Source organism: Excalfactoria chinensis, chromosome 4, assembly GCF_039878825.1.
Source record: "Excalfactoria chinensis isolate bCotChi1 chromosome 4, bCotChi1.hap2, whole genome shotgun sequence".
NCBI classification, from domain to species: Eukaryota; Metazoa; Chordata; class Aves; order Galliformes; family Phasianidae; genus Excalfactoria; species Excalfactoria chinensis.
The window spans coordinates 86,200,653-86,211,703 of record NC_092828.1 but is presented as its reverse complement, the minus strand read 5'-3'; the positions used below and the strand labels follow the sequence as shown (position 1 = coordinate 86,211,703).

The window sequence follows — 11,051 nt, the reverse complement described above, 5'->3', positions numbered from 1 at the left end:
GTGCAGCAATGAGCTCTGGCTCATGAGCTCAAGTCCCACTAAGGAACAGATCCAACACAGTCAGTGTGTGCTGCTCTTACCTGCAGGGCAGGCAATTCCCGCTCAGCAAAGTTGAGTTCCGAGGCGTTCCAGGCAATGCAGGTTTCTGTTCCTCGCTGTTCTCATCGGGAGCCGCGCATCTCTCGGGGCTCTGCTGGCACCTGTTGGACACGACACGGCAATGAAGGCGCTGCCCACATCTGCAGGTACCACACTGTGAACAATGCTGTTACCTGCAGCAATAGGGCTGGGAACACAAGCAGGCACTGAGTGAGTAACATGGATGGAGGCTGATTGATTGGCAATGGAGTCTGCATTATTAGCAATGGAATCTAATTAGCAATGGAGTCTTATTTATTGGCAATGGAGTCCTATTTATTAGCCGTGGAGTCTTATTTATTGGCAATAGATTGTAATTTATTAGCAAATGAGTCTTAATTATTAACAATGGAGTCTTATTTATTAGCAAACGAGTCTTATTTATTAGGAATGGAATCTTATTTATTTGCAATGCAGACTTACATATTAGCAATGAACTCTTATTTATCAGCAATGGAGTCTTAATTATAAGCAATGCAGTCGTATTTATTGGCAACGGAGTCTAATAAGGAATGGAGTCTTAATTGTTGGCAATGGAGTCTTATTAATTAGCAATGGAGTCTTATTTATTGGCCTTGGAGTTCTATTTATTGGCAATGGAGTTCAATTTCTTGGCAATGGAGACTCATTAATTGGCACTGGAGCCTTACTTATTCACAATGGAATCTCATTATTACCAATGGAGATTTATTGATTAGGAATTGAATCTTATTTATTGTCAATGGAGTCTTATTTATTAGCAATGAAGTCTTATTTATTAGCAATATAGTCTTCCTTTGCAATGGAGTCTTATTTATTGGCAGTGGAGTCTTAGTTATTGGCAATGGAGTCATAGTAATTAGCTAAGGAGTCTAATTAGCAGTGGATTCTTATTTATTGGAAATAGACTCTTACTTATTAACAATGGAGTTTAATTTATTGGCAATGGACTCTTATTTATTGGCAACGGAGTCTTATTATTACCAGTGGAACTTTATTAGCTCTAAAGCGGAATTAGTATATGACGGAGCATTATTAATTAGCAATTGACCATTATTATTATGATGGAGGTGATGATGATGGAGGTGATGATGATGGAGATAGATGATCCTACCGCATACAAAGGGGTTCTTCAGGCATGGGATGATCCTACCGCACACAATGGGGTCCTGCAGGCAATAAGATGATCCTGCAGCCAATCGGTGACTGGTGTTTCATTGTGCACACAGATGCTGAGCTGACACACATGGATGCGGAGCGGCAACAATCTGGACTCAGAAGAGGAATCCAACGTGCAGGGTGGATTAATAAAGGCTTCAGCACTGCAATAGGAACTACAGGATGGGTATGGGGTGTGAGGGGTGTATAATTATACACACAGATATATACACACAGATATACACACACAACCTTTTCTTGCCCCTCACCCATATTAAACCCCTTTTTCTTGCCCCCCACCCCCATTAAACCCCTTTTTCTTCCCCCCACGCCCATTACACCCCCCTTTTCTTGCTCCCCACCCATATTAAACCCCTTTTTCTTGCCCCCCACCCCCATTAAACCCCATTTCCTTGCCCCTCACCCCCATTAAACCCCATTTCCTTGCCCCCCCACCCATATTCAACCCATTTTCTTGCCCCGAACCCCAATTAAACCCCTTTTTCTTGCCCCCCACCCCCATTAAACCCATTTTCTTGCCCCCCAACCCCATTAAACCCCCTTTTCTTACCCCCAAAATTATTAAACCCACTTTTCTTGCCCCCCAACCATATTAAACCCCTTTTTCTTGCACCCCACCCCCATTAAATCCCATTTCTTGCCACCCATCCCCATTAAACCCCCTTTTCTTGCCCCCCACCTTCATTTAACCCATTTTTATTGCCCCCCACCCCCATTCAACCCCTTTTTCTTGCCCCCCACCCATATTAAACGTACTCTTCTTGCCCCCCACCCATATTAAACCCACATTGCTTGACCGCCCCCCCATTAAACCCCCTATTCTTGCCCCACATCCATATTAAACCCTTTTTATTGCCCCCCAACCATATTAAACCCCTTTTTCTTGCCCCCCACCCCCATTAAACCCCCTTTCTTGCCCCCCACCCATATTAAACCCACTTTTCATGCCCCCCACCCATATTAAACCTACTTTTCTTGCCTCCCACCCATATTAAACCCACATTTCTTGCCCCTCACCCCCATTAATCCCTTTTTTCTTGCCCCCCAACCTCATTAAACCCCATTTTCTTGCCTCCCACTCCCATTAATCCCACTTTTCTTGCCACCCACCCATATTAAACCCCCTTTTCTTGCCCCCCCACCCATATTAAACCCCCTTTTCTTGCCCCCCACCCATATTAAACCCCCTTTTCTTGCCCCCAACCCCCATTAAAACCCCTTTTTCTTGCCCCCCACCCCCATTAAACCCCCTTTTCTTGCCCCCCACCCATATTAAACCCACATTTCTTAACCCCACCCCCATTAAACCCCCTATTCTTGCTCCCCATCCATATTAAACCCCTTTTTATTGCCCCCCACCCATATTAAACCCCTTTTTATTGCCCCCCACCCTCATTAAACCCCCTTTTCTTGCCCCCCACCCCCATTAAACCCACTTTACTTGCCCCCCACCCATATTAAACCCCCTTTCTTGCCCCCCACACATATTAAAACCACTTTTCTTGCCCCCCAACCATAGTAAACCCACATTTCTTGCCCCTCACCCCATTAATCCCTTTTTTCTTGCCCCCCAACCTCATTAAACCCCTTTTTCTTGCCCCCCACTGCCATTAAACCCCCTTTTCTTGAACTCAAGCCATATTAAACCCCCTTTTCTAGCCCCCCACCCCCATTAAACCCCTTTTTCTTGACCCCACCCCAATTAAACCCATTTTTCTTGCCCCCCACACCCATTAAACCCCTTATTCTTGCTCCCCACCCCCATTAAACCCCCTTCTCTTGACCCCACCCCTATTAAACCCATTTTCTTTTCTCCCACCCCTATTAAACTCCTTTTTCTTGCCTCCCACCCCCATTAAACCCCTTTTTCTTGCCCCCCACCCATATTCAACCCCTTTTCTTGCCCCCCAACCATATTAAACCCCCTTTTCTTGCCCGCCACCCATATGAAACCCCTTTTTCTTGCCTCCCACCCCCATTAAACCCCTTTTTCTTGCCTCCCACCCCCATTAAACCCATTTTTCTTGCCCCCCACCCCCATTAAACCCCCTTTTCTTGCCCCCAACACATATTAAACTCCTTTTTCTTGGCTCCAACCCCCATTAAACACCCTTTTCTTGCCCCCCACCCATATTAAACCCACATTTCTTGACCCCACCCCCATTAAACCCCCTATTCTTGCCCCCCATCCATATTAAACCCCTTTTTCTTGACCCCCAACCATATTAAACCCCTTTTTATTGCCCCCCACCCCCATTAAACCCCCTTTTCTTGCCCCCCACCCCCATTAAACCCACTTTTCTTGCCCCCCACCCATAATAAACCCTCATTCCTTGCCCCCCACCCATATTAAACACCCCCTTTTCTTGCCCCCCACCCATATTAAACCACTTTTTCTTGCCCCCTATCCCCATTAAACCACTTTTCACAAATATACACACCCCCACACACAGACACACCCCCACACCGAGACACACACCGAGACATGCGCAGAGACGCGCACGCAGAGACGCGCGCCCAGATACCCGTGCACCCAGATACACAGATATACACACGCAGATGTACGCACGCACAGATATATACGCACAGATGTACACACACGCACCGATATACACACACGCACCGATATACACACTTGACACATCCCGTCGTGCTGCTCCACTGTACGGTGCTCTGTCACGTTATCCTGTGCAACCCAACAGGTGCAATTTGACACAGTGTGGGTTGTAGTGTGTCACTTAAAGCTTAAAAGAATGTCGTATGTCACACAGAGAGCTTAAAACCATGGAAAAGTTTTACTTTTTTTTCCCCCCTAAAAAAACAATGTTTTTCCTCACTTTAGAAGCAGCTTCAGTTGGGTATTCTAGAATAAAACACACACACACAAAGCTCCACAAAAAAAAAAAAATAAAAAAAAATTAAGCAATTTTTTGTTGTAATTTTCATGTCATTGGTGGGGAAAAAAAGCAACTCGGAAAACAGCAATAAAATGCCCCACAATTTTTTTAGTTGGCATAATATATTTGACAATCTACTAGTTACTCCATTTCTCCATGAAAATTACAACGCCTCTTTACTCCACAGGCAAGACGACATTCAGGGATGCATACAATTAACTCTGCAGTTGCGTGAAGTCCAAAACGCTACACTTAATGCAATAAGCAAATAAGTAAATACATAATTCCCAGTAAAACGCTGCCATCAGTTCTATATATTAAGTACCTTAGGACTGAGATTGCAGTTTACATTTGATCAGCGGAAAGGAGAAGATGATGACAGGAGATCAAAAAGCATGAGCTCTGCTGAGTTCTCCACGCTGACTAAGCAGATTTATCAGTTCAAGGACAGAAGGGAAAGGAGGCAAGGAGTTCAGTTCTTTAGATGCAAGTTACTGACAAAACTGCAACACTCGTGCCAACAAAGCTGAAAAAAACGGGACCCGCTGGTGTTATCAATCCTCTGAACACAGAATCTGATGGGCAATCTGCGGCTTCTTTGAGGGAAACTGTCAGTGTTTAAATGAGAGAAATGCAAACAGGGATATACTCACCTCACTGAACTGTTCAGAGAATTAAAATTAATGATCATCTTCTTGTTTATAACTTGTCGGCAGTTCTTGATAACGGAGAAAATGCATGAGCTAACTTCCTTTTGACTGTCACAAACTCTATTAAAGATCAGGTGGAATGAGATAAACACCGAGAACTAATTTTTATCCTCTAACAATAGCTATTGAAAATCAAGTGGAGATAAATTTGAAATAAACTGCAAGAGTAACTTGCTCTGTGTTGTGTCAAACTTTTACTGTAAGGCATTAAAAGACATTCTGCAAAACAAATAGGTTTCTTGGCTCTTTCCAGTAATTCTGATCATTCATGTCTATTTAATCGTAACAACAGAAATCTTCATTAGTTTTCAGAGCAATCAGTTAAAGAGCATGGAGGTGACAGACAGTCTGGGAATGCTTCCTGATGGCGCTCATTCTGCAGACAGGTCTTGTAACAGAGCGGCTCACACCTGCTACCTTCGCTCCAAAGTTCTCATTCCGCTCAGCAGGAATTGCTACCCACACACAAACAGCGCTTCCAGCCGAGCCTGGGCTCCTTCTCACGAGATCATCCCTAAAAATGGGCTGTATGTGGTTACACCCGGGGTGAGCTCGTCAATAAAACACTCACGGTTGGTCCCAGCAGAGCACAGCGGTGCCGCACAGAAGCCTGTTCCTTTGTAGTTAGTTAGCATTCTGTACTTCGTCACAATAAACCTTCCTTCAGATTTCATGTATTATGATGACAGATGAAGCATCATAACAAACTCTACTAACTCTCTTCCCTGAGCAGACAGGACCAGTCTGACTCAAGGGAGCAGCCGCTCAACCCTACAGACTAACTTCCATCACACTCTTTATGCACCTTTATGCATAGCATACAGTCATTCAAACGGGTTAGATTTTCTATGGGTAGGTAATTCAAAAACAAAAGTTTTATGTTCCTTATAGCCTAGCCAAGCAGAAAAGGCTAATCGCAAACACCTATGATAGCTGGAAATCCAAAATGACAGCTCTCTTCAATTAGCTCATGAAGTATGTAAGATGTACATAGAGCGTGTACGTTTACATGCCTAGATTTCAAAGAGGAACAAAGACGGAAAACAATAGGTAAAAATATTGTGATTCGGCCTAAAATTACATTACAGAAATCAGACTACAGTACGTGGCAAAAAAGTACCCTAAAAATATCACCAAGATGAACTTATGTGACAAATAGGTGCCGTTTCATGCTATATCAAACCCGCAGTGACCCACCATCTCTCCCCTGGCTGGACTCATCCTACTAAAGGAACACACAGCACACGTTTCATCAACTGCATCAGCACAGATCATTCGGGTTCCCTGATATTTCCATGGAATATTTAAGACTCTTTTGAAAATCCTTTGATCCTAAAAAGCTTGTGAGTCACACTAAATGCTTGGGAATAGTTAAAAGAGTTAGTATCAGAACTCAATGCAAATCCCTGGGAGGCTGTACTAACACTTGCCTCACAATACTGGCAATTACAATTGCTCTCCCTTATAAGCTGAGTAATGGCCTTTTTCCTCCTCAAGTTAGTAGAAAAGGTACCAGTTCACATCTCAGAGATGGCTCACTGTATGGAAGCAGTATGCTAATGCACTTCCCATTTCCATCTGTAACGTAGATATATCTATATTTTTCTCAGATGAACGGATCTACTGACCATCAGCCAAATAACAGCTTTTGGTATTAGCACAGTTAGTATTTAAATTAGATGTAACTACATGCTTAAGGCATAGAAGCTTAATTAACTACTCACAAATGAGGATCCTTTGTTTGTTACTTGAGCTTTCACACGGGAGATTAATGGACCGATTTTCATATTTAGCTCCTTGAATACAAACATCGACCTCAAATCATTACTGAAAACTCTGAGAATAAAGTGCAGAAAGGAAAACAACGTTATGACAGTTGCCTTCTTCTATTCTACCATTTTTTTAGCAGCAGAAAAGCATTTTAGTCATATGTATTATGATTAAGTAAAACCAAAATGGAAAGCAATTATTTATGATCACAACCCTGAAAAGGAGAGCAGAGCAGCAGGCCAGCTCGGGAGCACCACCTTCCTTAGAAACAATTCACACTGAATAGTGACCAGCACTAGCAGCATGGACAAAGAGGGGCAGGCCATTTTTAAAGTGAAGTTCTGGAGGACGTGCTGGTCATACCAAGTAAAACCTTGTTCTTTACCAATACAGCTATTGCCCCGCCGAGCACAATTCTGCAGACGCTACAAGCCATACAGACATCACACAGACATCCACAGCACCTATTTCTGGCCTGAAATTGTTTTATGAGTAGAACTTCTGAGACTGGAATTTAAAAAGAAAGAAAGAAAGAACACCACCACAGATGTAGAAAAATAAGCGTGGAAACAGCAACAAAAAAGTTGAGCTCCAGCAAACAGTACTAAACGTTAAGAAGTGCATCATGTATTTTCTAGGAACAGTTCACTGACAGTATTTTGTTTTCTGAACTCAGCTGTCAGTCACTTTATGGCCTACAACACAATTACTGCACAGTTTGGTGGCCTCAGCCCTGGGCTTACCATTTAAATTGTCATGAAGGTATTTAGTTCTGTGTGCAGTGCTGCCAGACGATAAAGTAAATGAGATACAAACACTGAACATCAAATCTCTGCAGGAGGGAACATGAAATGACTGATGTTATTCCCGTAAAGGTGAGGAAATACAAACTTAGCTCAGAAGGAAGATGTTGTCAAGGCAGAAAATCCTCAAGCCTTTAGAAGTAACATAAAACTGATTTCCAAGCAATTGACCAAAACTAAGTACAAGGGGAGCACTCTACACAAGCTGTGCTGTCAGACTGTACAGTCACAGAATTGAAGTGTTGGAAGGGACCTCAAGAGATCACCGGAACCAAACCCCCTTCTAAGGAGGATTCCCACAGCAGGTCATGCAGATGGGCACCAGGATGGGTACTGAATATCTTCATTATCTCCATGGAAAGAGATCCCCGAACTTCCCTGTGCAATCTGCTCCAGGCCTCCATCGCCCTTATCAAAAAGTCCTCCACAGGTTTGTCTGAAATGGCCCTATCAAAACCTAAGGGGTTTTTGTTGCTTTCTTTTGTTTTTCTGCATACTCTCATATTTTTTTGCTGATGCTGTTGTTCTGCATCGGTACTATTAGATCCATTTCCAATTTGTCACTTTATACATATAGTTTTAGTTTATCCACCAGATGGCAGCACAGGATTTCACAATCCTGTGAACTGAGCAGTAGAACGAAGGCTTTATTATAACGTAAGAGGTGCAAACCCTCAAGGCTTCAACAGGTGCTGTTTTATTTATTTAGCAGTGTCTCTTGGCACTCACTTCCACCCATTGAGCACATTTCTGCAGTATAATTAATTTCAGAAACACATCAGAAATCTGTCAGAAATTAAAGAACCAGATAAAATAAAGATGGCTCATTGGAAAGCCAGCAGCACACCAAGACTACAGGGCTGACTTCACCTCCGTCCTGAATATTGCTAAGTGCCATTCTCATCTTTTTCAGAGTAAAACCATTATGCTTAGGTTGGAACAAGGCAAACAACTCGCCTGTTATGCTCAATACCAGCATTTAGTAATCTGTACCTTCAAGCATGTTTTTAGGTAAAAATACAGAAGTAAAGAGCCTTCCTAAGAGAACAGCCTAGGAACACAACAGGACACTTGTAACCTACATACACATTCAGACTGCTGTTATCTTGTACAACAAACAAGTCAGATGAACTTACAGGACAGTGCAGAAAACCCAGCTCATTTATATTCACTCTCAAGTTCTGAAGCTCCAAGGAAACCAGCAGCATCCTTTTTTGGTTTGTTTTTAGTTTATCTGCATATTTCTCTGGATAAACATGGTGAAAGCGATGGCACATTGACTGCATTTTCACTATTTGATCCTTCATGTTCTCGTAGCTCTCAAATGACTCTGGGAAACTAAGCTGAAATGTTGTTCCTCACAAATTCCAATACGTTACATCTTACATCTAAGAAACACTTGAAGATACGCAAAAATGTTCATTATTAAACACCATCATACAGGGTTTCATCAAGGAAAGGGCACTACTCGGCCACACCTTGAGTACTGTGTTCAGTTTTGGGCCCCTCTCTGCAAGAAAGACATTGAGGCCCTGGAATGTGTTCAGAGGGGGGCAACAAAGCTGGTGAGGGGTCTGGAGCACAGGCCTTATGAGGAGCAGCTGAGGGAACTGGGATTGTTCAGCCTGGAGAAGAGGAGGTTCAGGGGAGAGCTTATAGCTCTCTATAACTTCCTGAAGGGAGGTTGTGGTGAGCTGGGGGTTGACCTCTTCTCTCGTGTAGACAGTGATAGAACGAGAGGGAATGGTTTCAAGCTGCGACAGGGGAGGTTCAGGCTGGACATTAGGAAGTATTTCTTCTCAGAAAGGATAGTCAGGCATTGGAATGCACTGCCCAGGGAGGTGGTAGAGTCACCGACCATGGGAGTGTTCAAGAAACGTTTGGATGTTGCGTTGAGGAATATGGTTTAGCTGGGAAGTATTGGTAATGGTTGGACTAGATGATCTTCGAGGTCTTTTCCAACCTGAAAAATTCTGTGATTCTGTGAATAAAAAAGTCAAGTATTAACTCACTTACATTAGCCATTATTTACATTTCAGCCATTCTCTGGTGGCTGGAGACCTTATCTTCATAGTTCAAAGCAGTAAAGAACATGCTACAATCACCGGAGTTAAACAGCGGTCTAAGACAGGGCTTGGTGGGTGAAGAAGGTGGCAAATGATGCCTGCTACTAGGGAAGGGGAGGGGAGAGAACCAGCCGGCGCTGCAGAAAATAGCAGAGGTAGAAGTTGGTTGCTCCTCTCAACAACTGGGAAAACCATACACATCAGACATCTGACACTGCTAACTGCTATGGACACATCTGTGAGAAACCTCTCAAAGTCCACAGTAAGATGTGTATGCCTACAGCACACTGTTCACTACTACAAGCAGTAAGATGTGTATGCCTACAGCACACTGTTCACTACTACAAGCAGTAAGATGTGTATGCCTACAGCACACTGTTCACTACTACAAGCAGTGAGCCTTAAGGTTGATTCTGAGATCTGCACTCACAACCATATCACTCTCACTAGTGCCTGTCACTTCCCCTGTCAGCTATTCTGCGGCCATTCTGCCATCTACAAATGATGACAGCTGGTGCAATAAACACTAAGAGATTTGTGTAAACCTGTGCACCTCCAGCACCTTCTTTCTGTTACGTTTTCTATGTGTCCTTCCTCCCTCCTGTAACTCCTTCGAAGACGCTCAGAGTTCCCTGCTGTAATTCTTACTCTTTAACAGGCAGCACAAGCAGCCTTTCACTCGGTGATCCCAGTGAAGCAGCACAGAGAAGCAATGTTCCCAGCTTCAGTCAGGCTGATGAACGGCAACAACTTCATACTGCATAAGACCGAAGTACAGCACTGACTACAGACAGCTTTTGTTGCCTTTCTTTTCTTGTTCCTTTTCTTCCTTTTTTCCCCCCGAGCTGAGGGGCTGTTTCATTTTGTTTGACATTTTTTGAACTGATGTGTTCTTACAAATGAGTGGCCCATGGCAGCTGCCTGCCAACATAAGTCTTCAGTGATTTACAGCACATGTACCGTATAAAGACAAGCACACACAAAAGTGCAAAAATCTGAAATGGCAAAGGCTGTTACAAAGGGGAAAAAGAAGTGTGAAAAGCTGAAAGGACAAAGGCTGTGTTAACAGCTTGTCTCACAGCCACAAACTGGAATAGCTGTTAGCCATTGCGGAGTTAGAAAGAGGCAATAGGATGAAAAGAATGACTTAAGATATCCTCATTTCTTCTCTTGTTCACAGGCAGCTTATAAGTAGCTGAGGGCTGCTGACGTAAGTATTTACAAACAGTCAGATATGAGGTTTGGGCAGATTCAACACATCAAGAAATGAATTCCAGTAAATAGTCACCACGACTGGGAAGAAAAACAACAACAAAAGTAAAAACAAAAACCAAAAGATGGAAACCAAAACATTTCTGCAGAAAAGAGGCTCAGAAGAGCAAGGACAACAGGCAGACTCTTTGCTGTGGCAACATGAAGAGCACTATCGGCAGCTTGCCTCAACGCAGCAGGGAAACAGCCAGAGAAAAACCTACATGAGCCAGACCGGGCAATGCCATGTTGATTAAG

General features: G+C 43.4%; 1 long non-coding RNA gene across 2 annotated transcripts in view; it reads right to left on the bottom strand.

Annotated features, from left to right (window-relative positions):
- The window catches only part of LOC140251683 (uncharacterized), a 33,529-nt gene that overhangs the window by 2,503 nt on the left and 19,975 nt on the right, over positions 1–11,051 (bottom strand). For both annotated transcript variants that reach the window (XR_011903447.1, XR_011903448.1), the window contains exons 2-4: positions 3,920–3,982; positions 1,271–1,451; positions 81–200 (exon numbers count right to left, since the gene is read on the bottom strand). This is a non-coding gene — a long non-coding RNA (uncharacterized lncRNA). The remainder of the gene's footprint in view (positions 1–80; positions 201–1,270; positions 1,452–3,919; positions 3,983–11,051) is intronic.